This window comes from Scyliorhinus canicula, chromosome 4 (assembly GCF_902713615.1).
Source record: "Scyliorhinus canicula chromosome 4, sScyCan1.1, whole genome shotgun sequence".
In the NCBI taxonomy this organism is placed as follows: Eukaryota; Metazoa; Chordata; class Chondrichthyes; order Carcharhiniformes; family Scyliorhinidae; genus Scyliorhinus; species Scyliorhinus canicula.
In genome coordinates, this window is record NC_052149.1 from 174095017 (window position 1) to 174120053 (window position 25037).

The 25037-nt window shown below is 51.2% G+C and overlaps 1 protein-coding gene across 3 annotated transcripts in view; it reads right to left on the reverse strand.

Annotated features, from left to right (window-relative positions):
* Positions 1-20685, reverse strand: part of LOC119965174 (E3 ubiquitin/ISG15 ligase TRIM25-like) — a 161701-nt gene extending 141016 nt beyond the window's left edge. For 2 of the 3 annotated variants that reach the window (XM_038795563.1, XM_038795561.1), the window contains exon 1: positions 20433-20685. The gene's annotated coding sequence lies outside the window, so the exon portion shown is untranslated. Of the gene's footprint in view, positions 1-1795; positions 1906-1986; positions 2050-20432 lie in introns of those variants that run through there. The other variant, XM_038795564.1, reaches the window with a different exon arrangement.
* Positions 20686-25037: the final 4352 nt, after the last annotated feature.

Consider the following 25037-nt stretch of genomic DNA (forward strand, 5'->3'; position numbering starts at 1 on the left):
TCGCCTCGAGCAGGACTGCCAGCTATAACCCCAGGGGGAACGGGCAGGTGGAGAGGGAGAACGCGACGTCTGGAAGACCGTCCTACTGACCCTACAGTCCAGGAATCTCCCGACCTCCCACTGGCTGGATGTCCTCCCCGATGCGCTCCATGCAATTAGGTCCCTCCTTTGTATGGCCACAAATCAGACTCCTCACGAGCGATTATTTGTTTTCCCTAGGGGCACTACCACGGCGGCCTCGCTTCCATCCTCGTTGAGGACACTGGGCCCTGTCCTCCTTCGGAAGCACATCCCGACACATAAAACAGACCCACTGGTAGAGAGGGTGCTACTCCTGCATTCAAACCCCCCACTACGCATTTATCGAGCATCCCGACGGCCGACAGGACACCATTTCCCTCCGGGACCTGGCACCTGCAGGATCTACCACTACTACTACTACTACCACTACCGCCGAAGTACCCCTCACACTACACCACACCCGACCTCCCACGCCCTGCACCCCTGCACCTACAGGCTTCCTGCGCCCCCTTTCACCTGTCACACCGGTCCACAGGAACAAAGCTCTGGAAGTACCACCCCCGGAGTCCACTGTCGGATTCAATCCAAACATCTGTCCACAGCCATCCAAAGCGGCTGCAACTCCGGTGCTCCGTCGGTCCCAACGCACGATTAGAGCACCGGACCGACTGAACTTATAGACCGTCACCCCCGCCTGACTTGATTTTTTAACAGGGGGTGAATGTGATGAATGTATAACATATAAATCCACACTGTATATCACTGTGTCCCTGTGGGCTCCATCTGTGAGCCGTTGCGTGGCTCTGCCCACAGGGGGAGATGAGGAGCATGTACAGGGCTCCTCCGCCCTTGGCTCCGCCCCCAGCTGGAAGTATAAAGTGCTGCGGTCTTGCGAGCCTGCCTTCAGTTCAGCTAGTCGCAGGCAGGCTCAGTTGTAAGTCGATTAAAGCCACAGTTTACTTCAACTCGTGTCTCTCAGTGAATTGATGGTTGCATCACTCTCCATTTTCCTGGATGAGTGCAGCTCCAAAAACACTCAAGAAGTTTGACACCATCAAGAAAAAAAACTGCCCGCTTGATTGCTACCCCTTCCACAAACGTTCAAACCCTCCACCACCGACGAACAGTGGCAGCCGTGTGAACCACCTACAGGATGCACTGCAGTAACTCACCAAGGTTCCTTCGGCAGCACCTTCCACAACCCACGGCCACTACCATCTAGAAGGACAAGAGCAGCAGATACCTGGGAACACCACCACCTGGAAGATCCCCTCCAAGTCACTCACCATCCTGACTTGGAAAGATATCACCTTGTGTACCTACACGTCAGAGGCTGCAGTGTTTCAAGAAGGCAGTTCACCTACACCTTCAGAAGGGCAACTAGGGATGGGCCATAAATGCTGGCTTAGACAGCGACACCCATATCCCGTAAATGATTTTTTTTGTAAACGGTACTGCAGATTGTCATAAAGGTAAGCTGTTGTCCTTAGTCGGTCTGGTCTATGTGAGACCGAGTCCCAGAGCAATGCGATTGGCTCTTAACTATTTCCTGAAATGGTCTAAAAAAGCCACTCAGCTGCATATAAACTGCTATGATGGATTGCAGTCATTTAAAAAAGTGGCTCAGCACCTCTTTCTCAAGGACAATTAGCATTAGGCAATAAATGCTGGTCTTGCCAGAGATGTCCGCATCCTGTGAATAAATAAAAAAGGACATTGAATTATCGCTGTGGGCTTGGATAGACATAAGAGTGTCATCAATCACTTCCTGTACCTGATAAACACCAACAACTCTAACCGAATTAGATTGACAGGTTTTGATGATCAGTGGAAATAAAGGTGATGTTCCTCCTTTGTAAAGTATCAGTCACCCGTCTGAAGCATCTGTGAATGGCAGATTAGTTGGTACTAATGTGTTAACTTGAAAATAACTGGAAACAAAAATTAAAGTTAGATGGCACTGACCTTAATGTTGGAGGATACCCACTGCAAAATCTCAGCTGCAAGATGTAATGCTGTGCAATCACAGTGAGGTGAGGGGTACCATAGCAAGTCTGAACAGTGTACACTTAGCTAATATCGTTACCATTTCTTCTGCACTTTGGCTCATCCTCCTCCCACTAAATCAAGTAGCAGATGAGCAATGAAAACAATGCTCATTGTGCACAACTTTCTGTCAGCAGAAAATCATCAGCATTACAGCTTCAGCAACATGTCTTAGCTGCAACTCCCATTTATATGCCTTTGCAATGTTTTGTTACATGGCAACTCCCTATATTACTGAGCAACGAGGACCACCGGGCAGACAGTGTACTCGCATGTTCCACCAAGTCAAAGCGAGCTTTGAAATCTTGGTCTGATGCCAAAATGCATCATTTCAGAAGGTAAGAAACTGGTATGCATATTGCATGCTTCCCCTGTACAAAATGGCTGACAGAATATGAAATTTTAAAACAGATGCTGGAAATGCACAAGAAACCATATTGGTTCTGTTGCCATTGCTGGCTACCCTCTGAAAACATATTTACACCTCAATCTTGGCCGGGATTCTCCCGTATCCGGCTGGGCGCTGGGTCCCGGCGTGATGGAGTGGCGTGAACCACTCCGGAAGTCTCTGCACCTTTAGGGGCCAAGCCCTAACATTGATAGGCTAGGCTCGCGCCAGAGTGGTTGGCGCTCCGCCGTCTGGCGGGAACAGCCGTTGGCGCCACGCCAGCTGGGGCCGAAGGGACTTCGCCGGCCGGCGGAAGTCCACGCATGCGCCGGAGTGTCAGGGGCTGCTGACATCATCCCTGCGCAAGCGCAGGGGAGGGGGTCACTTCCGCCTCTGAGAAGATCATGGCCAAGGTGGAAGGAAAAGAGTGCCCCCATGGCACAGACCCGCCCGCCAATCGGTGGGCCCCGATCATGGGCCAGGTCACTGTGGGGGCACCCCCCGGGGCCAGGTCGCCCCACGCCCCCTCCAGGACCCCGGAGCCCGCTCGCACCGCCTGGTCCCGCCAGTAAGGTAGGTGGTTTGATCCACACCGGCGGGACCAGCATGACAGCGGCGGAACTTCGGCCCATCGCAGGCCGGAAAATCACTGGGGGGACCCGCCAACTGGAGCGGCGCGATTCCCGCCCCCGCCGAATCTCTGGTGCCGGAGACTTCGGGACACAGCGGGGGCGGGATTGACACCAGCTCCCGGCGATTCTCCGACCCGGCGGGGAGTCGGAGAATCCCGCCCCCAGTTCTTCAAATGGGGGCAGCATATGAAGGAAAAGTATCGCTTCTTCTGTAGCTTATTACTTTCTATATTGGTCTGAAATTTGTCCACCCACGGGCAGGAAAACAGGTGGATGGACCCAGAAATTAGGGCACCGTGCCATCAGCAGCATACCCATCACCAGTCCACCCACCCCTGCCCTGCCATGATTTGCAGAAAGTGGGGGAGGTATCAGGTGGGCTGCCTGCCCATGGCTTAATTTAGGCCATAAGTAGGCAATTAATACCCAATTAAGGGCCTCATCTTGCTGCTGCTCCAATATGATGCAAAGGAGAGGCCTGCGCCCAAAGTGTAGCCCAGCAGGCTTTACCTCACTGTCTACTGGTCAGTGAAAGGGTGGGTGGGGGAGAAGAGAATGCCTCCTAACCCCGTGTCAATTGGACGCTCCCCTCCCACTGTTTTGCCTCCACGTATCCATCCTCCCCCATGCTGCCCTCTCCAACATGAACCTCACAGCTCCTCTATGAGACGCATGTCCTCCTGGAGATGGACAGAAAGTCCCACCATGCGCTAATTAAAGGATTAGCACACCCAAAAGGGTGCTGGGACCTCCACCCCTGTTCCTCCCCACCATCCACCTGTGTATACTGCAAACCATTGTATACAAATTTATACTGCAAGAAAGAAAGGTGTCTGTTAGTATTTGCCAAATAAGAAGTTTTGGGAATAATCATTGATGCGCTAACAATTGCACACAAAGACTTGAAACGGTACAAGAGAAGCTTTATTCCCATGAGATGTTATTCCTTCGACTGCAGCTGTAGAATGGCAGCTCAGGAGAACTCATGAATATTTATACTGCTCCCTGTGGGTGGAGCTAGCCAGCAGGGGCTTACCGGCAAACCTGTAATAGCAGGTACTGCTGTACATCCCCAATACAGGCACATATATATATATATATATATATATATATATATACAGTGGTGGATCACCACATTCACCCCCTGTTAAGAATGAGTCCGGCGGGGGTGACGTAAAACTATACATGATCCACGATTTATTTACAGAGGGGAGGGGGGAAAAAATCAAGTGTTCATCTTGCAACCCGGTGCCCGTCATAGGTTGAGTCTGACCGGCGGTCTGACGGTTCGTTGAGAGCGGTGCAGCAGTGGTGGCGACGTCTGCACAGGTGGTGTCGTTGTCAACGGCATCGGTGGTGGCGGTGTTGGTGCTGGCCGGTGGCTGGACGACTCCGGTAGCGTTCCAAAATCTTCCATGTCCTCTAGTGTGGGCAGTGGAACGAGGGATGGACCTGGTGGGGCTGATGTTGGGGGCGCCGGGGAAGGGGAGGATGGCGCGTGGGTGGGGAGGTGTGTGGGCATGGGATCGGCACCCGAGGGAGCCAGGTCCCTGAGCGAGACTGTATCCTGGCAGCCGTCACGTAGGCATACTGGGGGTTTGCATGGAGCAGGCGTACCCTGTCCAGAGGGTCTGCCTTGTGGAGTCTGACATGTCTACGCAGTAGGACCAGCCCTGGAGCTGCGAGCCACGTTGGGAGCGACACCCCAGATGTAGACTTCGTAGGGAAGGTAAAAACACGTTCATGGGGTGTGTTGTTAGTCGCGGTGCACAGCAGTGACCGAATGGAGTGGCATGCATCAGGGAGGACCTGCTGCCAGCGAGCGGCTGGGAGGTTCCTGGACCATAGGGCCAGCTGGACGGCCCTCCAAACCGTCCCGTTCTCCCTCTCTACCTGCCCGTTTCCCCGGGGATTGTAGCTGGTCGTCTTGCTGGAGGCGATACCCCTGCTGAGCAGGAACTGACGCAGCTCATCGCTCATGAACGAGGATCCCTGTCACTGTGGATGTAGTCGGGGAAACCGAACAGAGCAAATATGGAATCGAGGGCCTTGATGACGGTGGCAGACGTCATATCCGGGCATGGGATGGCGAAGGGGAACCTAGAGAATTCATCAACCGCACTAAGGATGTTGGTGTTGCGGTCGGTGGAGGGGAGGGGCCCTTTGAAATCCACGCTGAGGCGTTCAAAGGGGCGAGACGCTTTCACCAGGCGCGCGCAGTGCGGCTTGCACTCCGCACAGACCTGGCAGTCTCTGGTGACTGTCCGTACTTCCTCGACGGAGTAGGGCAGATTGCGGGCTTTGATAAGGTGGTACAACCGAGTGATCCCCGGATGGCAAAGGCTGTCGTGCAGGGCATGGAGCTGGTCCACTTGTGTGCTGGCACATGTACCTCGGGAGAGGGCGTCTGCGGGGCTCGTTGAGCTTGCCGGGGTGATAAAAAATCTCGTAATTATAGGTGGAGAGCTCGATTCTCCACCGCAAGATTTTGTCGTTTTTGATCTTGCTCCAATGCGTGTTGTTAAACATGAAGGCAACCGACCGTTGGTCAGTGAGGAGGGTGAACCTCCTGCCGGCCAGGTAATGCCTCCAGTGCCGCACCGCTTTAACGATTGCCTGGGCCTCCTTTTCAACAGACGAATGTCGAATTTCGGAGGCATGGAGGGTGTGGAAAAAGAATGCCATGGGTCTGCCTGCCTGGTTTAGAGTGGCGGCAAGGGCGACATCTGAAGTGTCGCTCTCTACTTGGAAGGGCAGTGTCTCATCTACTATGTGCATCCGGCCTTGGCTATGTCTGAGCGAATACGGGCGAAGGCCTGTTGTGCCTCAGCCGTGAGGGGAAATTGCGTGACTGGATCAGTGGGCGGGCCTTGTCCGCGTATTGTGGGACCCACTGGGCGTAGTAAGAAAAGAACACCAGGCATCGTTTGAGAGCCTTGGGGCAGTGGGGGAGGGGAAGGTCCATGAGGGGGCGCATGCGGTCGGGATCGCGTCCCAGTAGTCCGTTTTGGACTACGCAGCCGAGGATGGCTAAGCGGTCTGTGCGGAATATGCACTTCTCCTTGTTATAAGTGAGGTTGAGGAGAGATGTGGTGGGGAGAAATTTGGCAAGGTTGGCGTCATGGTCCTGCTGATCATGGCCGCAGACGATGACATTATCTAAGTACGGAACCATGGCTCGCCGTCTGTACCGGTCAACCATTCGGTCCATTTCTCGTTGAAATACCGAGACCCCGTTAGTGATGCCGAAGGGAATCCTAAGGAATTGATAGAGGCGACCGTCCGCCTCGAAGGCAGTGTAGGGACGGTCCGATTTACGGATGTGGAGCTGGTGGTAGGCGGATTTCAGGTCAATAGCAGAGACGACTCGGTACTGTGCAATCTGATTGACCATATCAGATATGCGAGGGAGGGGGTACGCGTCGAGCTGTGTGTACCTGTTGATGGTCTGGCTGTAGTCCACGACCATCCTGTGTTTCTCCCCGGTTTTAACCACCACCACTTGTGCTCTCCAGGGACTGTTGCTGGCCTCGATAATGCCCTCCCGAAGCAGCCGCTGGACCTCGGACCTGATGAAGGTCTTGTCCTGAGTGCTGTACCGTCTGCTCCTGGTGGCGACAGACTTGTAATCTGCAGGCAGATTGGCAAAGAGGGAGGGAGGGTCAACCTTGAGGGTAATGAGGCCGCAAATGGTGAGGGGAGGTAGGGGTCTGCCGAATTTGAGAGTGAGGCTCTGGAGGTTACATTGGAAGTCCAGGCCCAGTAAACGTGTCGCACAGAGGTTGGGGAGAACGTACAGGCGGAAACGGCTGAATTCAAAGCCTTGTACGGTGAGTTTGACCAGACAGAAGCCCCGGATCGTGGCAGAGTGGGATCCGGAGGCCCGGGAGATCTACTGTAGGCGGGATGGACCGCGAGGGAGCAGCGCCTTACCGTGTCCGGATGGCTGAAGCTATCGGTGCTCCCAGAGTCAAGTAGGCAGTAGGTCGCGTGGCCGTTGATGAGCACCGTCGTTGAAGCGGGAGCCAGGTTGCGAGGATGGGATTGGTCGAGCGTCATGGAGGCGAGTAGCGGGCGATCGTCCGAAGTGTCCGAAGAGTCAGATGAGTAGCAGCAGCAACCCGGGTCCCGTGGTCCAGTCCCAAGGGGAGGACAAAATGGCGGCGTCCGAAGTACCTGCGGGGAAGAAGATGGCAGCGCCCATGCATCGCACGTTGTGGGGGCGGGGCAAGATGGTGGAAACCATGGAGCGCACGTTGCAGGGGTGGGGCAAGATGTCGGTGCCCACTGATCGCACGTGGAGTTGGGGGTTGAAGATGGCGGCGCCCATGGTGCGCCCATTGCGGGGGCGGCAAAAGATGGCGGCACCCACTGATCGCACGTGAACCTGGGGGAAGAAAGTGGCGGTGCCCACTGGTCGCATGTGGCCCCGGGAGCAGCGGATGGCGGGGCCCATTGCGCGATCGGCTGAGAAGAGGGGGAGAGGTCGGGCGCGATAGCGGCAACTGTGCGGGCCTGACACACTGCTGCAAAGTGGCCTTTCTTGCCACAGGATTTACAGGTCGCAGCGCGGGCCGGGCAGCGCTGGCGGGGGTGCTTCTGCTGGCCGCAGAAGTAGCAGCGGGGACCCTCAGGGTGCGTGGTGTGGCGAGCAGCGCAGGCAAACTGCGCGGTAGCGGCTCCAGTCGGGGGCTCGGTTGCTGGGTCCACGAGGGGTAGGATGGGTGGTCCGCGCGGCGGCAGGGTAGGATTGTACATTACGGGAAGCGACCGTCATAGAGAGCGCTAAAGTCTTTGTCGCCGCTAGATCGAGCGCGGCCCCTTCCAGCAGTCGTTGCCGGATGGGGTCCGATGCAATACCCGTCACAAAAGCATCTCGCATGAGGAGGTTGGAATGTTCCGTCGCCGTGACAGCCTGGCACTCGCAGTCCTGTACTAGAGGGATAAGGGCCCGCCAGAAGTCCTCAATCGACTCATCCGGTTGCTGGACGCGAGTGGAGAGTACATGCCTCATAAACAGAGTGTTCGCCGACTGGACGTAATTTTCTTTGAGAAGTTCCATAGCGCGGGTGTAGTTCAGCGCGTCCTGAATCAGCGGGAACACGCTGGAGCTCAGCCTTGAGTGGAGTAGCTGCATTTGCTGAGCTTCCGATGGTGTAGAGTCCGCTGAGGTGATGTAGGCCTCGAAGACAGCCAGCCAGTGGTTAAAGTCTTTTCTGGCATTTGGCGATTGCAGATCCAACTGCAAGCGGTCGGATTTAATTCTGATGTCCATGATGCGGAAAATCTCATGGTAATAAATTGATGCGCTAACAATTGCACACAAAGACTCAAAACGGTACAATAGAGGCTTTATTACCATGAGATGTTATTCCTTCGACTGCAGCTGTAGAATGGCAGCTCAGGAGAACCCATTAATATTTATACTGCTCCCTGTGGGCGGAGCTAGCCGGCAGGGGCTTACCGGCAAACCTGTAATAGCAGGTACTGCTGTACATCCCCTAATACACGCACACACATATATACAGTGGTGGATCACCACAATGTCAGCGGAGTGGGGTGGGGATGGGGACAGGCTTAGCTCTGATTTCCCCCCATTGCGCCTCCGTAAGTCAGCTCACCCATGCTGACCCCAGCCGCTCCCGCCTCTATCCCCTGACCTTAATCTTGTCACCTTATTCGGGCCACCCAACTCCCCCCCTCCGCCGCAGGGTAGAGGGGCAAGTGCCATCCGGGACCTTCTCGTGTGCCGGACAACACGACCCGGATGTTTCCCGCCCCCTGAAACAAAACACAAGGAGAACAAAAAACAACAAACTGGAGCAGACAAGCAATCAAACTTACGCTCTACCCGCCATCTTACCCCTGGTCAACCCCCAGTTCCCCCTTCCCATCAGCACGTTTGACCCACATACTGCCCCTTAGTTCAAGTCCAGCTTTTCGTGCCTGATGAACGTCCACGCCTCATCCGGCGTATCAAAGTAATGGTGCCTATCCTGGTATGATACGCACAGTCTCGCCCGATGCAGGAGCCCAAACATCACCCTTTTGCTGTGGAGGACCGCCTTAGCCCGGTTGAAACCTGCACGCCTCCTCACCAGGTCAGCTCCCAAGTCCTGGTAAATGCGGATCTGGCTGTTCTCCCACTTACTACTCCGCTCTTTCTTCGCCCACCGCAAGACACGCTCCTGGTCTGCAAAATGGTGGAACCTTATCACCATCGCCCTCAGTCGCTTGTTCACCCTCGGCTTTCTGTCGAGAACCCTATTCGCTCAATCCAGCTCCAAGGGCTTCGGAAAGGCCCCCGCGCCCAACAGCATCCCCAACATTGCGGTCACATACGTGCTCGTGCCCGCCCCTCTGCACCTTCGGGAAGGCCCAGGATTCACAGATTATGGCTCCGAGACCTGTCCTCGAGGTCAGCCAGCCTCTCTTGCCACCTCTTATGAAGGGCCTCGTGCGCCTCCACCTTCACCGCCAGGCCCAGGATCTCATCCTCATTCTCCGCCACCTTCCTCCCCACCTCCTTGATCATCTTCTCCTGTGCCTTCTGGACCTCCACAATCTTCTCCATAGAGGCCTTCATGGGGGCCAGCATCTCCGTTTTTAATTCTGTGAAGCAGCTTCTCAGAAATTTCTGCTGCTCTCAGGCCCACTCTGCCCATACCTCCCGATCCACTCCGGCCGCCATTTTGTTTCCTCGGACCTTCTCAGCCTTCTTTCCAGCGATTGCATGTCTGACGGCACCATCCTGGTTCCCTCCATACAGCACCGGGGGGTACCTCTCTGATGCACAATCAATGGACACGAAACGTAGATGAGATCCAAACGATAGGCTTTAATGCACAAGATGTGTGCCTGTGCCCGGCAGCAGACGTACAGAAGAAAGGCCAACTGCCGGGAAGCATGGGTTCTTATATCCTGCCTTGTAGGCGGAGCTACCTACCTCTCAGCCAATCGGCTGAGAGGCACATGACTTACCCGGGCCAATGGACAGCGAGTCATCTGCACCAATAGCAGTTCACTTCCAAGGTACCGTAATACCCCAAGTCATACTACCACACTCTCCAGCATCCATTCCCACATCGGTCTCCGCCTCCAAGTGCCGTCACCGCCCCGTTTAGCGGCCCGAAATCCCAATCTCGGCGGGAGCTGCCGTGAACGTGGCCTAGCAGGTTATGGTCACCACCAGAAGTCGAGTGTTTAGCTTCTAACACGACAGGATGCTGGGTAACTATAATTGGGACTGTACTGTATGATTGCTGAATGCAGGCCTTGTCTGTGGGTAATTCAATAAAGTGATCGTAAATTATCGGAAGAAACCTATTTCGCTGGTCATTTTGTTCAAGCATATGCTTGTGAATGCAGTGTCATAAGCTTGAGTGTGGAGAGGGTCTCTGTGAGAGAAAGGGGAACCCCTCCAGGGTCTAGATCTTTTGTGGTTTCCAAGAACATAATGACTCATCCAATTAAATAATTTTAGCCAGCAACATAAATAAAACTGGAGATTAGCAGTTTTGCCTGAAAACCTGCATGCTAACAACTTGTGGAATACATACCATCCTTCCTGTTCACAATCTTTGTATTTTAAAGATTATTGACTGTATTTTTAAAAAGATTGTGGGCAGGTCTCGGTTGCAGACGTCTCACCCTCATTTCGGATAACTTCAAGTCACACAGGAGGGAAATCGGAACTCAGCAGGGCCATTTCAACGTAGTGCCGAGAGCAAACACACCCCAATTTGGCTGTTCTAAGGGCCCTTAACCCACGTTGTGGGAATAATTACTGATGGAATAAACATAAAAACTTTTGAAGGGTGAATAAAGTTTTTTTTTAAATGTCATAGTTTATATTTAGATATGTTAAATGGTTTCTTTTAGTTGCCTGATATGAGATGGAAAAACAGAATACATTAAATTGTTTAAGTGTGGCTTGTTACACTGGCACATGCTATCGCTTATTTAACACAAGTTTAGCTCAAGCACCTTCCCAAAATAACAATGTTTGCAACAATCATATGCCCTTAAAGTTGCAAGTATCTGAATCAGGTAGGAATTTATCACAGTTGGTGACGCAAAAGGAATGATTCTGATCAGTGACACATTGTGCCCAACACCCAATATTCAAATCCATTACAATTAATGGAATATCACGCAATGTGTATAATGGGTAACACCCATTTTGTGCCCCTGCCCGAAATGAATTTCTACTCAAATGTGTATTACACACAATACCTGGAATTACAACTGAATTGCAAGTAGGTTAGAACCACTTTTTCACAAACCATTTTATTCCAAGAATTTAATTAAGTGGATTGAATTTCTAAAAATAACTCTTCAATGAATTGCCTGAATGCTTCTAAAGTCAGCTTCACACTAGATTTGAGTTATACTGTGGTTGTGTGATCTCAAAGCAGTAGAGGATTGCCTCCTGGAAAGGTCTGACACTGTTTTTGTGTAGGTAGGCATCAAACAAATGCCTGTCATTTTATACCTTTTATGCTGCTGCATTCTTAGAACTACTTTGTATTGATGCAAAAGTACCGATATTAATTGCATCCTGAACTCCTGATAATTCAGCAATCTACAAAGCTGCACTAGGTAGTGACACGATGAAAGAATAAGGGCATGATTCTCCGTTGCTCGACGCCGATATCCTAATCGGCGATCGGGCAGAGAATCCCTTTTTACAACCGAATCGGGGGCGGTGCCTGTTTTCCGATGCTCCGGCCCCTCCAAAATGGTGTCATCGGGGAGTACACCGCACGCCGTTGGGACCGCCTCAGGACCTGAAGGCCCTCCCCCGACGCTCCGCCCCGGATGGGCCGAGTTCACGATGGCGCGGTTCACTTGTGCTCTCAGTTTTCGTGAACCCGGAATGGCAGCTGGGGACTGTGTCCAGCTCCGCCACAGTCTGGAGGGGGGGGGGGGCGGCCTTTCCGCAGGCTGGGGTGGGGCTTCAGCGAGGGCTGGGGGGACTGGTTGGGGGTGGTCCAGGGTGTGTTCAATGGGGCACTATCTGGCACGTCGGGACCGCGCACGACCGGCGCCATGTTGCACGGCGCGACCGCTGCAGGTCGTCGCCGTGCGACCAAGGACTCGGCCGTTCTCCGACCGTTTACTTCATAAAGGCCATCTGTTTTACGTGGTGCGGCTGCTAGCCCCTCACCAGTCAGAGTGTCGGTGCTGGGGCCTTGCCGATTTTGTCATCGTAGAACTAGACACTTCCTCTGGACATAGCCTCAAAACCGGAGAATCCAGCCCTAGGCATTTATGACAATTTTCCTTGTGAAATAAAGAAATACAATAAATTATAATTTATTGGTATATTATGTCAAATGCCCAATACGCAGATGCTTCTCATAAATAAGATGCTATAGGTAACACTTATTCAATTTACACTAACGGTTTGTACAAAGATTTATATGAGTACTTTTTATTGTTTATCAATTGCTGTCAAATGATAGGGATAGTAATAAATAAACAAGGTATCCACGAGACTGTGCCAAATATAATAAGTAACAATCTCTGAATGTCGGACCAAATGTACCCTAATTGACTATTCCGATTTGTAGCAGAGTCCTATTTGAGAATAGAGCAGCGAAACATAAAAGGTCGTTCAGGATAGTTTATAAAACGGCAGGAGCATGCTGCAATTATTTTGAAGTCCTGTTCCAAAATATAATCTTTGTAAAGAAAGAAGTTTTTGCTTGCCCAAAATTGGCAAATTTGAAATATTTTTAAAAGGATAGATTACTCGAATAAGAGGAACAGAGAGTAGTGATGAGCGGCTGTTTTTGGATTGGAGGAAAGTAGATACAGTAGTGGGATTTCCCAGGAGTCAGAACAATGACCACTGTGTTTATTGACATACCTTAGTAGCTTGGGGAGAAAGGGCACAATTTCAATGTGACAGTGTTGTGAATTATGAGCAGGAGAATGGCGGACTTTAGGTATGCTGCTGGAATGGCTGGACATGCAACAGATGAATTTTAACGTGTGAAGTGATACATTTTGGTAGGGAAAAAAAAGGACAGGCATTATTTTTTTTTTTCAAAAGGGTGTGCAGGAATGCCGAGACCTTGGGTATATGTCCATAAATCGCAGAAGGTGGCAGCACAGGTTGAGAAAGTAATTAAAAAGGCATCCGGGATCTGGGCCTTATAAGTAGAGCTATTGAAATGAAATGAAATGAAATGAAAATTGCTTATTGTCACGAGTAGGCTTCAATGCAGTTATTGTGAAAAGCCCCTAGTCTCCACATTCCAGCGCCTGTTCGGGGAGGCTGTTACGGGAATCGAACCGTGCTGCTGGCCTGCCTTGGTCGGCTTACAAAGCCAGCGATTTAGCCCTGTGCTAACACAACAAAAGTATTACCAACATTTATGAGAAACTTGCCCGGCCACAACTGAAGTATTGTGTCCAATTCGGGGCATTGCACATTAGGAAGGAATTGAAGGCTTTAGGGAGGGTGCCGGAAATTCTTATCTTCCAGGGCTGAGGGACTTCAAGTGGATAAATTGGAACAGCTAGGTCTGTTATCATGAGAGAAGAGAAGATTGAGTGGGAATTTGATAAAGGTGTTCAAAATCATGGGGGGTGGAGATTGCGTTGATAGAGAGAAATTGTTCCTCTTGGTGGGTCAAGAATCAGAGGAAACAGATTCTGGTAAAGGCAAAAGAACCAAAAACAACATGTGGAAAACCTCTTGTGTTGCAATATACTGGGGTGGATTCTCCACTTCAGAGCCCAAGTGCTGATGCCAAGACTGAATGGGGGGGGGGGGTGCTCCACGGTCCCAATAGGGTGGGGGGGGGGGGGGGCATCCAGGACATGCTAATTGGCCAGCACCCACATCACGTGGAACTAGTGCAATTCAAACATACGCTGCCGTATGATTCGCTGGGTTCGGGAATGGCACTCGAGAGCCTGACAAGCTGGAGTTGCATATGAGCACTCCTCTCCCCATTCCAGCCAAGAAAATGGCACCCCGGAGAGCAGCCCCAAGGTTCGCAGATGAAGAGCTGGAGATATTTCTGGATGCCGTGGAGGAGAGGCAGGACACCCTGTTCCCTGGGGTGGGAAGGAGACTGCCCCCCACCAATGTCAACCGGGCCTGCGCAGAGGTGGGAGAGACTGTGAGTGACGTGGGCCCCATTGTGAGGACTGGACAGCAGTGCTGTAAGAAGCTGCATGACCTCCTCGGGGTAGCCCAGGTAAGTCACCAGCTCCATGCCCCTGGCACCGCTCCCGTCCCACAAACACCACACAATATGCCCTTCCACATCCCCCCATGCAGCCCCCACTAGGCGGACCGATGGACTGTGAGGAGTGAGGATGGGCAACCTCCAGGCCAGCCAGGATGAGCACCATCACTGCCCCCCTGGCACCACCCATGTCCCACACTCCCGAAACCAATGCCCCCTCCTGGAGGATGCTCAAACCCCACCCTCAGCAGTCTGGTCACACCCCACTCTACACAACACTCCCATATCGCCAGCCATGGCCGGGTGTTCCGCAGGCACAGGCCACCAGCCACAGACCCCCTGCGCTGCCTGGGTGTCGCACACTGTGCATTATCTGTCCCTCCAGAAAAACATGGCCCACAACCCCAGGAGCGAGAGAAGACTGGAGGGGACCTGCCAGACCTGCGGCCCCTCATCGTCGTGGAGCAGAGGGCGATGGATCTGGTTGGTGGGAGAGCAGACAGTCGCAGAGGCAGAGGTCCGCTAGTGAGCCCCCAATGCGCTGCAATACTTCTATGGTACGTGAGTCATCCCTCCCCCCTGCACCACACCTACCCATGATCTCACCAAGCGTCCTGTCTTCTGTCTTGCAGGATCACTACCTGATGGGGCAGGCCCATCCGGGGTCCCTCATCCCCAGCTGCAACCCTACAACAACCCAAATTACCAGTCAGGGGACGACACTGACTTCTCATCTCTGCTGTCACCGACACCCTCCACCATCCCAGAGACACTCACTTCGGCTGGACATTTTTGTGAAGAGGCTCCTGGGACACTCTATAGTGGCCATGTTACACATGTTGCGGTACATCAGGTGGAGGTAGGAACTCCAGAGGGGGTGGACAGTCAGATGGCGGCCCGACCCCAGGGACTAGTAGACAGGTTTCGGGATTTTGGAAAGGGGCTCAAACTGGGCCCCTTTTTGGAAAGGGACTCGATGCTCAAACCCCACCCTCAGCAGTCTGGTCACAGCCCACCATACACAACACTCCCATATCGCCAGCCATGGCCGGGTGTTCCGCAGGCACAGGCCACCAGCCGCAGACCCCCTGCGCTGCCTGGGTGTCGCACATTCCTGAAACCAATGGCCCCTCCTGGAGGATGCTCAAACCCCACCCTCAGCAGTCTGGTCACACCCCACCCTACACAACACTCCCGTTTTGCCAGCCATGGCCAGGTGAGATGCAGGTGCAGAGACTACAGGAGGGGGTATCAGCAATAATCCAGTGTCTGCAGGTGCAGTTGGATGTATTCAACCGCTGGAGAGAGCAGGAGGCGGTGCTGAAAATGCAAGCTACTCAGGCCAACACCGAACGGGTGGCATCTGTGGTAGGAGCTTTGGGTGCGAGGGTCATGGCCATGGGTCAGGATGTCCAAGGCCTGGGGCACAGTGTGTGGGTGGTGGCTGAGGTGCAGAACATGCCAGTCATATCACAGATGGCCATGTACCAGGGCCGCCACATGGTTTAGATGGCAATCCTCCTCACTTGGAAACTTCTTTGGAGCCGGGGTCGATTTGTCCGTGGGACGTGAAGAAACCAGCATGGTCGTATCTTCAGAGATAAGGGCGCCTGAGGGCAGCCCTGAAGGGGAGCCCTTTGGCGAACCCATAGAATGTATTGCTCACTTGGGAGAGGGGCTTGCCAGAGATGGGAGAGGGGCCTTGTCAACGATTGATGGGGGACCTTGCCAGCAATTGGGGCCCCTCTGACCTTCAGAATAACACCACAGCCACCCACCTCAATCGCTGGCGAAGGCCCACCCAAATCATTGGCAAGGTGCCCTCCCAAACTGATTGTAAGGCTCCCCCAAAATTGCTGGCAAGGTCTCCAAATATTGATGGCAAGGCCCCTCCAATTGCTGGCAAGGCCATCCCCATTCGCTGGCATGCCCCCTCAAGTGCATAACACCCCCCTGCTATGGGTTCACCAAAGACTCCTCATTCAGGGCCCCCTTAAGGCCATTCCTCTTTCAGCCCCCACACCCTCAGTTTCTCCCTTCATGCCCTGCCCATTGCCAGTGTCAACCTGGCTCTGCCCTGACACCCTGGCAGTGGCAGCCTGGCACTGCCAAGTTGCCACTGCCAGGGTGCCAGGGCTCTGCCAGGTTGGCATTGCCAGAGTGCTAGGGGCAGTGTTAAGTTGGTACCGCCAGGGTGCTAGTGTCAGCACTCAGACAGAGCGCCTGGACTTTCTAGGAGTTAATGGAATGTGTAACAGCTATAAAAGCAAAAAAAGCTAATCCCCCCTTTGAAATAGCCTAGATTGGTCATTCAAGAGGCTTGTAAAAGGTAATGGACGGTGAAGTGCTTCAAAAACAAACAAAACCAAATCCTTTTAGGAAATAGACGGGGATTGTTAATCAAGAGAGTTGTAAAAGGTAATGGAGAGCTATAAAAACTAACAAAGCTAATCCCTCCTTTGAAATAGCCCGGACTCATCAATCTTTTGAGACTTGTAAAAGGCAATGGACGGTGAAATTTAGAGCTTATAGACTTCTCAGCAATCCATGTAGTTTGAAAATGTCAAAGGGTTTGAAAAAGTTAACGGGAATGAAATTGAATGGAAAAAATAACTTCAAAGGTTTCCAACGCATCAAAGGGAAGATTATTACCTTCATCTGACAGATCTTTTAATGTGACATGCTGAGAGAGACATCAAAGGTGTGAAGGCAACAGGGGGAATTCTTTTACCTTCATCTGACAGATCATTGAAATTGGCATGCTGGGAGAGAGTTTGAAGGTTTTCAAGACTACAGAGGGAAGGCGTCCCACACAACTCCCTTTCCGGTAAAGACCATGAGCCCATCCAGCCCAAACCCTCAGCCCTCACCTCCCCTGAAGGTCTGCCCACGGAACCCTGGAGGTAAGTATAGAGAGGGTACTCACCCCTTAATTCCCCTTGGTGCTGGCACCTGGTCCCCACTTTTCGGAACCAGTCGTGATTTGTGCTGGAGGGACCTCCAGCTGGGAAAGGGGATATGGGAGCAACCGGGGACACCAATGAGATTGAAATGATGCAAATGAGTTTTGGTAAGGTTCTTGTTGTTTCTGGCCAAGAGCCTAATCTCGCCGTGGGAGTGGGCTGGGAGACTCGCGATGGGTTTGACACCCAGCGAGAATCCAATTCTGGGCCTCCCACCCGATTCAAAGGGTAGGCGAGAAGCCCGTCCAGGGCTAACGACCCCATAGAATTGCCCTTACTTTACAAAGGAATTGAATCATCAGCTCAAGAATTTACACAGAGCCTACTGACAATGAATATCACACCAATGTGTGATTGTAGTCACAACACCAGATTATCATAAACTCTTTAGTAATGAATAATACACAAACAGCACTCAGATCTTAATCCAATTACACTATAAAACTGCTAACAGTTTGATCATCTGCTTTAGTGAGAAATACCTAGGAGATAAAATGTCAGTAACATTTTACGCAATAATGTCAAACATTGCCATTACCAAACTATTGAAAAAGAAGTTGATGGAACTGATATGAAAATTTGTCTGACTTAAATCCTGATCAAAGTGAAATCTTTGATGGGTAACAGTGGTACAAGGATTCCAATGCCATATTTCTTCTTAGCATAGATTTAAAAGTGATTAAAAAAACAGCAAGACAGGAGATTGTATGGTATTCAAAATGATTTTACTGGCTTTACGATTCATTGATGGCTCAGTCCAGAGGAGGTTCTGGGGCGGGATTCTCCAATAATGGGGCAATGTCCCCACGCCCGTTAAAGAAACACGTGCAAATCACTCTGCACTGACCTGGAGAAAGTCCAGGGTGATTCTCAGATTTGCAGAGAGCTAGCAGGGCCCCGGAGTAGTGCTCGTAGCTCTGGCTGCTGATACGATGCCCTGCACTTCCAGTCGGGGGTCCTCGCATGCGCACGGTGGCGGCCTGCGTCGGCTGCCCCGCACCACATTGCCGACCCACACCGCCGACCTGTACCAAAAACATAGGCCCCCCTCAGATCGCGCACGCCCATGGATCAGTGGCCCCCGATCCGTAGCCTGGCCATCCTGGAGGCCCTACCTTTAAATGATACCCCACCCCCCACCAGGGCAGCTGTGGACTGAGTCCACAGCCGCCACACCGAGTTCCCGACGGATGGAACCATGAGAGAACCACGCCGTCGCGAACTCAGCCAACTGCACTTGGAGAATCACCGCGGGGGCCTCTTTCAATGGCCCCAACCGTCACTGCGTCAACCGTGTACGCGCGATTGCCGGCGATTCTCCGGGGCCGATTGCAATTTCAGCGCGGAGGCTCGGAGAATCCCGCCCCTTAACTTTGTTTGAACTATGTTACATTAGATTTCGGAGTACACTAATTGCTCAGAAAGGGGGAATTTCAACTGCAAGGCAGGGAGGAGGGCAGATATTGGTGTGAGTGAGAGTTGGTGCAGATTCAATGATTTTAACTGCCGAGGGGCAAGTTTCTGGGACTTTACATATGAAACACACCAGGGTGGTAGCACAGCGGGGTTTGGTGGAATGGGAAACGGACAGACTGGAAAACCTTTAAATACTGAAAGAGGACAACTGCTTTGCTGTCTCAGTGAAAGGAATTTACTCTCAGGGCTTATTCTGAGAGTGTGCTTTCATTGCTTTGGAGGTGGTTTCCGATATATTAGATGTCATTTCTGGTTCCTTGGAATTTTATCACTTTGATTTGTACTCCCCTGTCAGCCTTCACTGCAGCATGGCAGTCACTTACCGAGCTCTACCTTAGACCTCGGGCAAGGAAAAAGAGCAGTAGCAGAAGCAACAGCAACACTCAATCACACACTACTCCACAGAGCAGAGATGATGAACACAGAGCTCCAGTTCGCAGGAAACAATACCCTCAACACAGGCTTTACAATAGGGGATCAGCTTTTTCAATGTGACTGAGCAACAGGGGCTCAGGAGGCTTAGTCGTCCGGGAGATGGTGGCATGGTGGTAATGTCACTGGACTAGTAATCTAGAGGCTCCAGTTAATGCGGAGCGTTGTAGAGTGAGGAATGTAATGTGTTGAGGTACAGCGTTTGTGAAGGGTGACTGCGAGGAATGGGTGAGGTGGCAGCACGGTGAGGGTTAGCGTCAGTGGTGGCTGTTCAGATGGGCTTGGAGAGAAAGTGGTGAGTGGAGCTGCAAAGGTGTGTTGGCCTGTGGAATGCTGTGCAGGAGAATGCTGGACAAGTCAGAGTGTGGGGTCGACCTTTGAAGAATGTTACTCACATTTATTGTGCTGATGAGGCCATTGTACCTCTTTCAACATTGTGTCATAGAACCAGAGAATTCCTATAGTGCAGATGGGCCTTTTGGCCCATTGAGTCTGCACCGACCCTCTGAAAGAGCACCCTACCTAGGCACACTACTCTGCGCTATCCCCTAAACCCCACCTAACCTGCACATCCCTGAACACTAAGGGGCAATTTTAACATGACTAATCCATCTAGCCTGCACATCTTTGGACTGTGGAAGGAAACCGGAGCACCCGAAGGAAACCCACGCAGACACGGGGAGAAGGTGCAAAACCCAAGGCCGGAATTGAACCAATGTCCCTGGCACTGTGAGGCAGCAGTGCTAACCACTGTGCCACTGTGAAACCACACACCTGCTGCTGACACCCTCAGTGACTTCCTGCTATGCCTGTTCACTCGCAGATACTGGCCTCTCCCTCCCATGCGCCAGGATTAACACTTCCCTGCAGGCCCCTATTGCCTGCAGAATTACCTCCAGCAAAGTACCTGTGAATTCCTGCCTGTGCGCTGACACTTGGGAGGACAGGTGAATTGGAACTCCTTTGACAGTGGCGTGCGTCTCCATTACGCCTGTCCACTCTGGTTAATCGGGAAGCGCATAAACAGGCTACCAGTGCTGGGGCTGAGTTCAAAAGAAACAGCAAATCCATTCTTAGATCTTGTAGGTTTCCTGACTTACAGCCGACCTCCCCACTGCAAGCAGGTGCAAACTTAAAAGTTCTGCCCAAAATATCACGAGGCCCAACCCTATAAACTCCCCACCCTGATTTTCACAAAACTGACAATAGACGTAACCAAAACAGGAAAACCTGGATAATAAAGACACTGAAAATGAGAATAACTCACCAAATAATGTGTTAAGTATCGAGTGGTGACAGGGTGTCATTAATTCCTCATCTTCAGCAGCGATTGGATTTGACGCCTCAGTGAGCCACAAACGATTTAATCATATCATAATGTGATATTTGTGATGTCATAAGACCAAATGATGTTATCGTGTTAAGGCGATGCAAAACTAAGTTACATTCATTGGCTCGGGTAGATCTAATCGCAATACAAAAGCAGCTTTAAATGGCCACTCTAAAATTAGTGAGCCAAGCTGGTGTCTTTAAGGCAATTCACCCACCCCCATCAGCCAACCAAAGCCTGCCAGCCAACAAACGAGCATTGTGAGATCACACACTAATTAGAAGCCGACGAGTGACATCACTAGTTCGCTGTGTCACATTGTGATCAACAATTGACAACCACTTCCCAATTACCCCGTCGTTTCTCACATGGCCCAGGCAGCTAGCTCCTGGGGAGGGCCTGTCATGAACAATGAGGGACAAGGAACCTTTCCTTCAGTGGTTAACAAAACCCTTAATAAAATTGTAGGAACGCACAGCTTTCAGTCTTGCCAGGGGTTACATTTTCTGAGCAGCAACGGAAAATAATAGCCAATCTTGATTAACTGGAGTGATGACCTTGAAATGCCTCTCCAGTAGCTGATAGGCCACTTAAACCTGATCCAATATGAACAAATTCAGCATTCCAACTGTGGAAGGAACTGTCCAGAGTCCAAGTGCTCCATCAATAAATAGGAAAAGACTAATTTAATTGAAGAGGCCTTGCATTCGATCAACATCCCAGGGTACACCACTAACCAGAAAGTGAATTGGACTAGCCATATCAATACTGTGGCTACAAGCGCAAGTCAGAGGCTAAGAATCATACAGCGAGCAACTCACTTCCTGACTCCCCACAGCCTATCCACCATTTACAGGGCACAAGTCAGGAGTGTAATGGAATACTGTCCACTTTCCTCGATGAGTGCAGCTCCCAACAACTTGCAAAAAGCTCAACACCATCCAGGACAAAGCAATCTGCTTGATTGGCATCCCTTCCACAAACATCCAGTCACTCCACCACCGAAGAAGTGGCAGCAGTGTGTACCACCTACAAGATGCATTGCAGGAACTCACCAGGGCTTCTCAGGCAGCACCTTCCAAACCCAAGACCATTACCATCTAAAATAACAATGGCGGCAGATACATGGGAACAACACCACCTGGAAATTCCTCTCCAAGGCATATGCCATATATCGCCGTTCCTTCGGTGCTGCTGATCCAAAATCCTGGAACTCCCACCCTAACAGCAATGTGGCTGTACCTCCGCTTCATGGACTGCAGTGTTTTAAGAAGGCAGTTCACCACCACCTTCTCAAGGGCAATGAGGGATGGGCAATAAATGTTAGCCAGTCAGTGACGCGTACATGCTGTAAACTAATTTTTTTTTTACATTTGTTTGGAGAAAATAGTGGCCCAAATATGATTCAAGGAACTAAAGGTAAATTCTGTGACAACAATTCAGATCTCTTAACTGGAGGTCCAAAAGACAGAAAAGAAGAACACAAGAAAAAGGCATGAAAATTCCTGAAACATGGGCCATTATTTGCACATGAAGGAATGTAGTAATTATTAAAAATAGCAACACTACTACCAGAAAATTAATGTATTTTATTACAAACATGTATCAAAATAGGTTACAGCGAATAAACGCCCCAGGAAACATACTATCAATCAACTAAGCAATCAACAATGCAGTCTGTACAGATTTTTCCCCTTTTTCACCTCCCCTCACCTCCACCCACCTCCCCCCCCCCCCCCACCCCCACCCCGTGATGAACAGCCCCTCAAACACCTTTCCGCAAACCCCCCTGCAGAGCCCCTTAACTCATGCTTCATCTTCTCTAACCGCAGGAAGTCGTACAGGTCATCCAACCAAACCACTACCCCCCCCCCCCCCCCCCCCCCCCCAGTGGAGATGCTGATTGTCACTGCAGCAAAATTTGCTGCTGTGCAACCAGAGTGGCGTAGGCCACAACATCAGCCTTCCTCCACTCAATGAGCTCCGGCTTCTCCGAAACCCCAAATATTGCCACCAAAGGGTCCGGGTCCACCTCCCCCTCCACTATCTTGGCTAAGACTGCGAACACTCCTGCCCGGAATCTTCCCAATTTTTCACAGCCCCAAAACATCAGCGCTTGATTCGCTGGCGCCTGCCCACACCTCTCACACTCATCTGCTACCCCCTGAAAGAACCCACTCATTCTCGCCCAAGTCGTATGCACCCTGTGCACCACCTTAAACTGCATCAGGCCCATCCTTGCACAAGAGGAGGTCCCATTTACCCTGCGCAGTGCCTCACTCCATACTCCCCAATTGATCTCTCCTCCCAACTCATTTCTCCTTGATCTTCACCACCCGCTCGCCTCTCTGCTCCCCAGCCACTTGTATATAACCCCAATTCTTCCCTCCCCTTCCACATCCGGAAGCCGCAGTCGCTCCAGCAGGGTGTATCCCGGCAACCTAAGGAACCCCCTCCAGACCTTTCGTGCAAAGTCCGGAACCTGCAGATGCCTGAACTCACTCCCCCTCGGCAGCTCTACCATCTCCCTTAGCTCTTCCAGACAGGCGAACCCTTCCTCCAAATATAGATTGCTCACTTTGACATGTCCCACTTCCCTTCCAACTCCCGCATACACTATCCAGCCCCCCGGCTCAAACCCATGATTCTCGCACGGCAGTGTTAGCACCGACATCCCTTCCACGCTAAAATGCCTCCTCAGCTGATTCCACAATATGTTCACCGTGGACTGCACCGCCGGGCTCCCTCAATACCTACTCAGAGCCTTTGGCAACGCTGCTGTCACCATAGCCCTCAAATATTATGCGGAATCATAGGAAGAAAGGATCTGACATGTAACAAATTGAAGAGCTGTAGAAATTGATATAGAATTGCAGAATGCTGCAGCACAGGAGAAGGACATTGATCTATTGTGACTGCGTCTTGAAAAAGCTATCCAATTAGCCCCACTCCCCTACTCAGTCACGAAAGCCCTGTACATTTTCCCCTTCAAGTATTTGTCAAGAATTATAAGCATGGAAGCTAAAATTGCAATATCGTAATTCCCACTTGTATACTGTTAATTGCAAAAACTAACATATCTTTGGTAATTGCAGCACGGTAGCATCGTGGATAGCTCAATTGCTTCACAGCTCCAGGGTCCCAGGTACGATTCCCGGCTTGGGTCACTGTCTGTGCGGAGTCTGCACATCCTCCCCCTGTGTGCGTTGGTTTCCTCCGGGTGTTCCGGTTTCCTCCCACAGTCCAAAGATGTGCAGGTTAGGTGGATTGGCCATGCTAAATTGCCCTTAGTGTCCAAAATTGCCCTTAGTGTTGGGTGGGGTTACTGAGTTATGGGGATAGGATGGAGGTGTTGACCTCGGGTAGGGTGCTCTTTCCAAGAGCCGGTGCAGACTCGATGGGCCAAGTGGCCTCCTTCTGCACTGTAAATTCTATGATAATTGCAAAATCCTGGAGCTCCCTCCCTAACAGCACTGTAGGTGTTCTTACAACACATGGACTGCAGCCATTCAAGAAGGTGGCTCACCACCTTCTCAAGGTCATTCAGGGATGGAGAATAAATGCTGGTCTGACCAGCACTGCCCATATCCCATGGATGATTTTTTTTTAAATACTTGATAAGATTAAGCACTATCTAGGCAAATATCCATGTATTTATTTTGGAGTAGGTGCTGAGATTCTGGGGATTCAAGAGAGCACAAGCCTACTAGCTTTCAGTATATTGGTCAAATGTTCTCTGATTTGCACGAAGAAGGAAAAGCTTACAATTATACAGCAGCTTTCACATCCTCCCAAGTACTTCAGTGTCAGTAATGTACTTTTTCTGGGCATGCATAGTGTGGCTAATCTGGGAGCTAAATTGAACAGCTCCTGAAAATGGGCACAGGAATCATGATGCCCAATTAACCTGTGCCCATTGATTGTCTTGAACACAAAGCACAGAGTTGGCAAGCTGTCTGCTCATTTTAGTTATCTGTTTGTCCAGCCAGTGCTTCCCACACTGTTCATTGGCTGGATACATCAACCAGAGGCCGATATTGTGAATGGCTAACACCACTTTCAAAGCTAGTCTGTACTGCTTGAATGGAGGTACATTGTGGCAGGAACAGTTGCTCATGGTCCTGGTTGAGCTGCATTTAACCTGTGAACCAACAAAGAATGTCACAGCATGGGAGAAAGTGGATTCAAGGTTTTGGGTTGCTAGAATGGAGGCCTGAGAAGAGGTGCAGATGAGGGGAGATGTACTGTATGTGCATGGTCAGACACATGGTCAAAAGGCAGGAAACCAGCCCCAATGACCTAGATGCAGAACTGCAAGAAGCTCAATGGCCTCATAAGTGGTGAAAACCACTGAACACATCTTTAAATGTCATATCCTATTGTAAGACTCACCCCACATTTCCACAGCCATGCATACACTGTCAGCTATTCAACCATGACAGCTACAAAAGTCAATCAGACAGACTCATTGGGTGGAATTTACCAGAAAAATTTCCAAGTTCATTTGTGGCGGGTTTTGCAGGGAGTTACCCACCGGCTCTA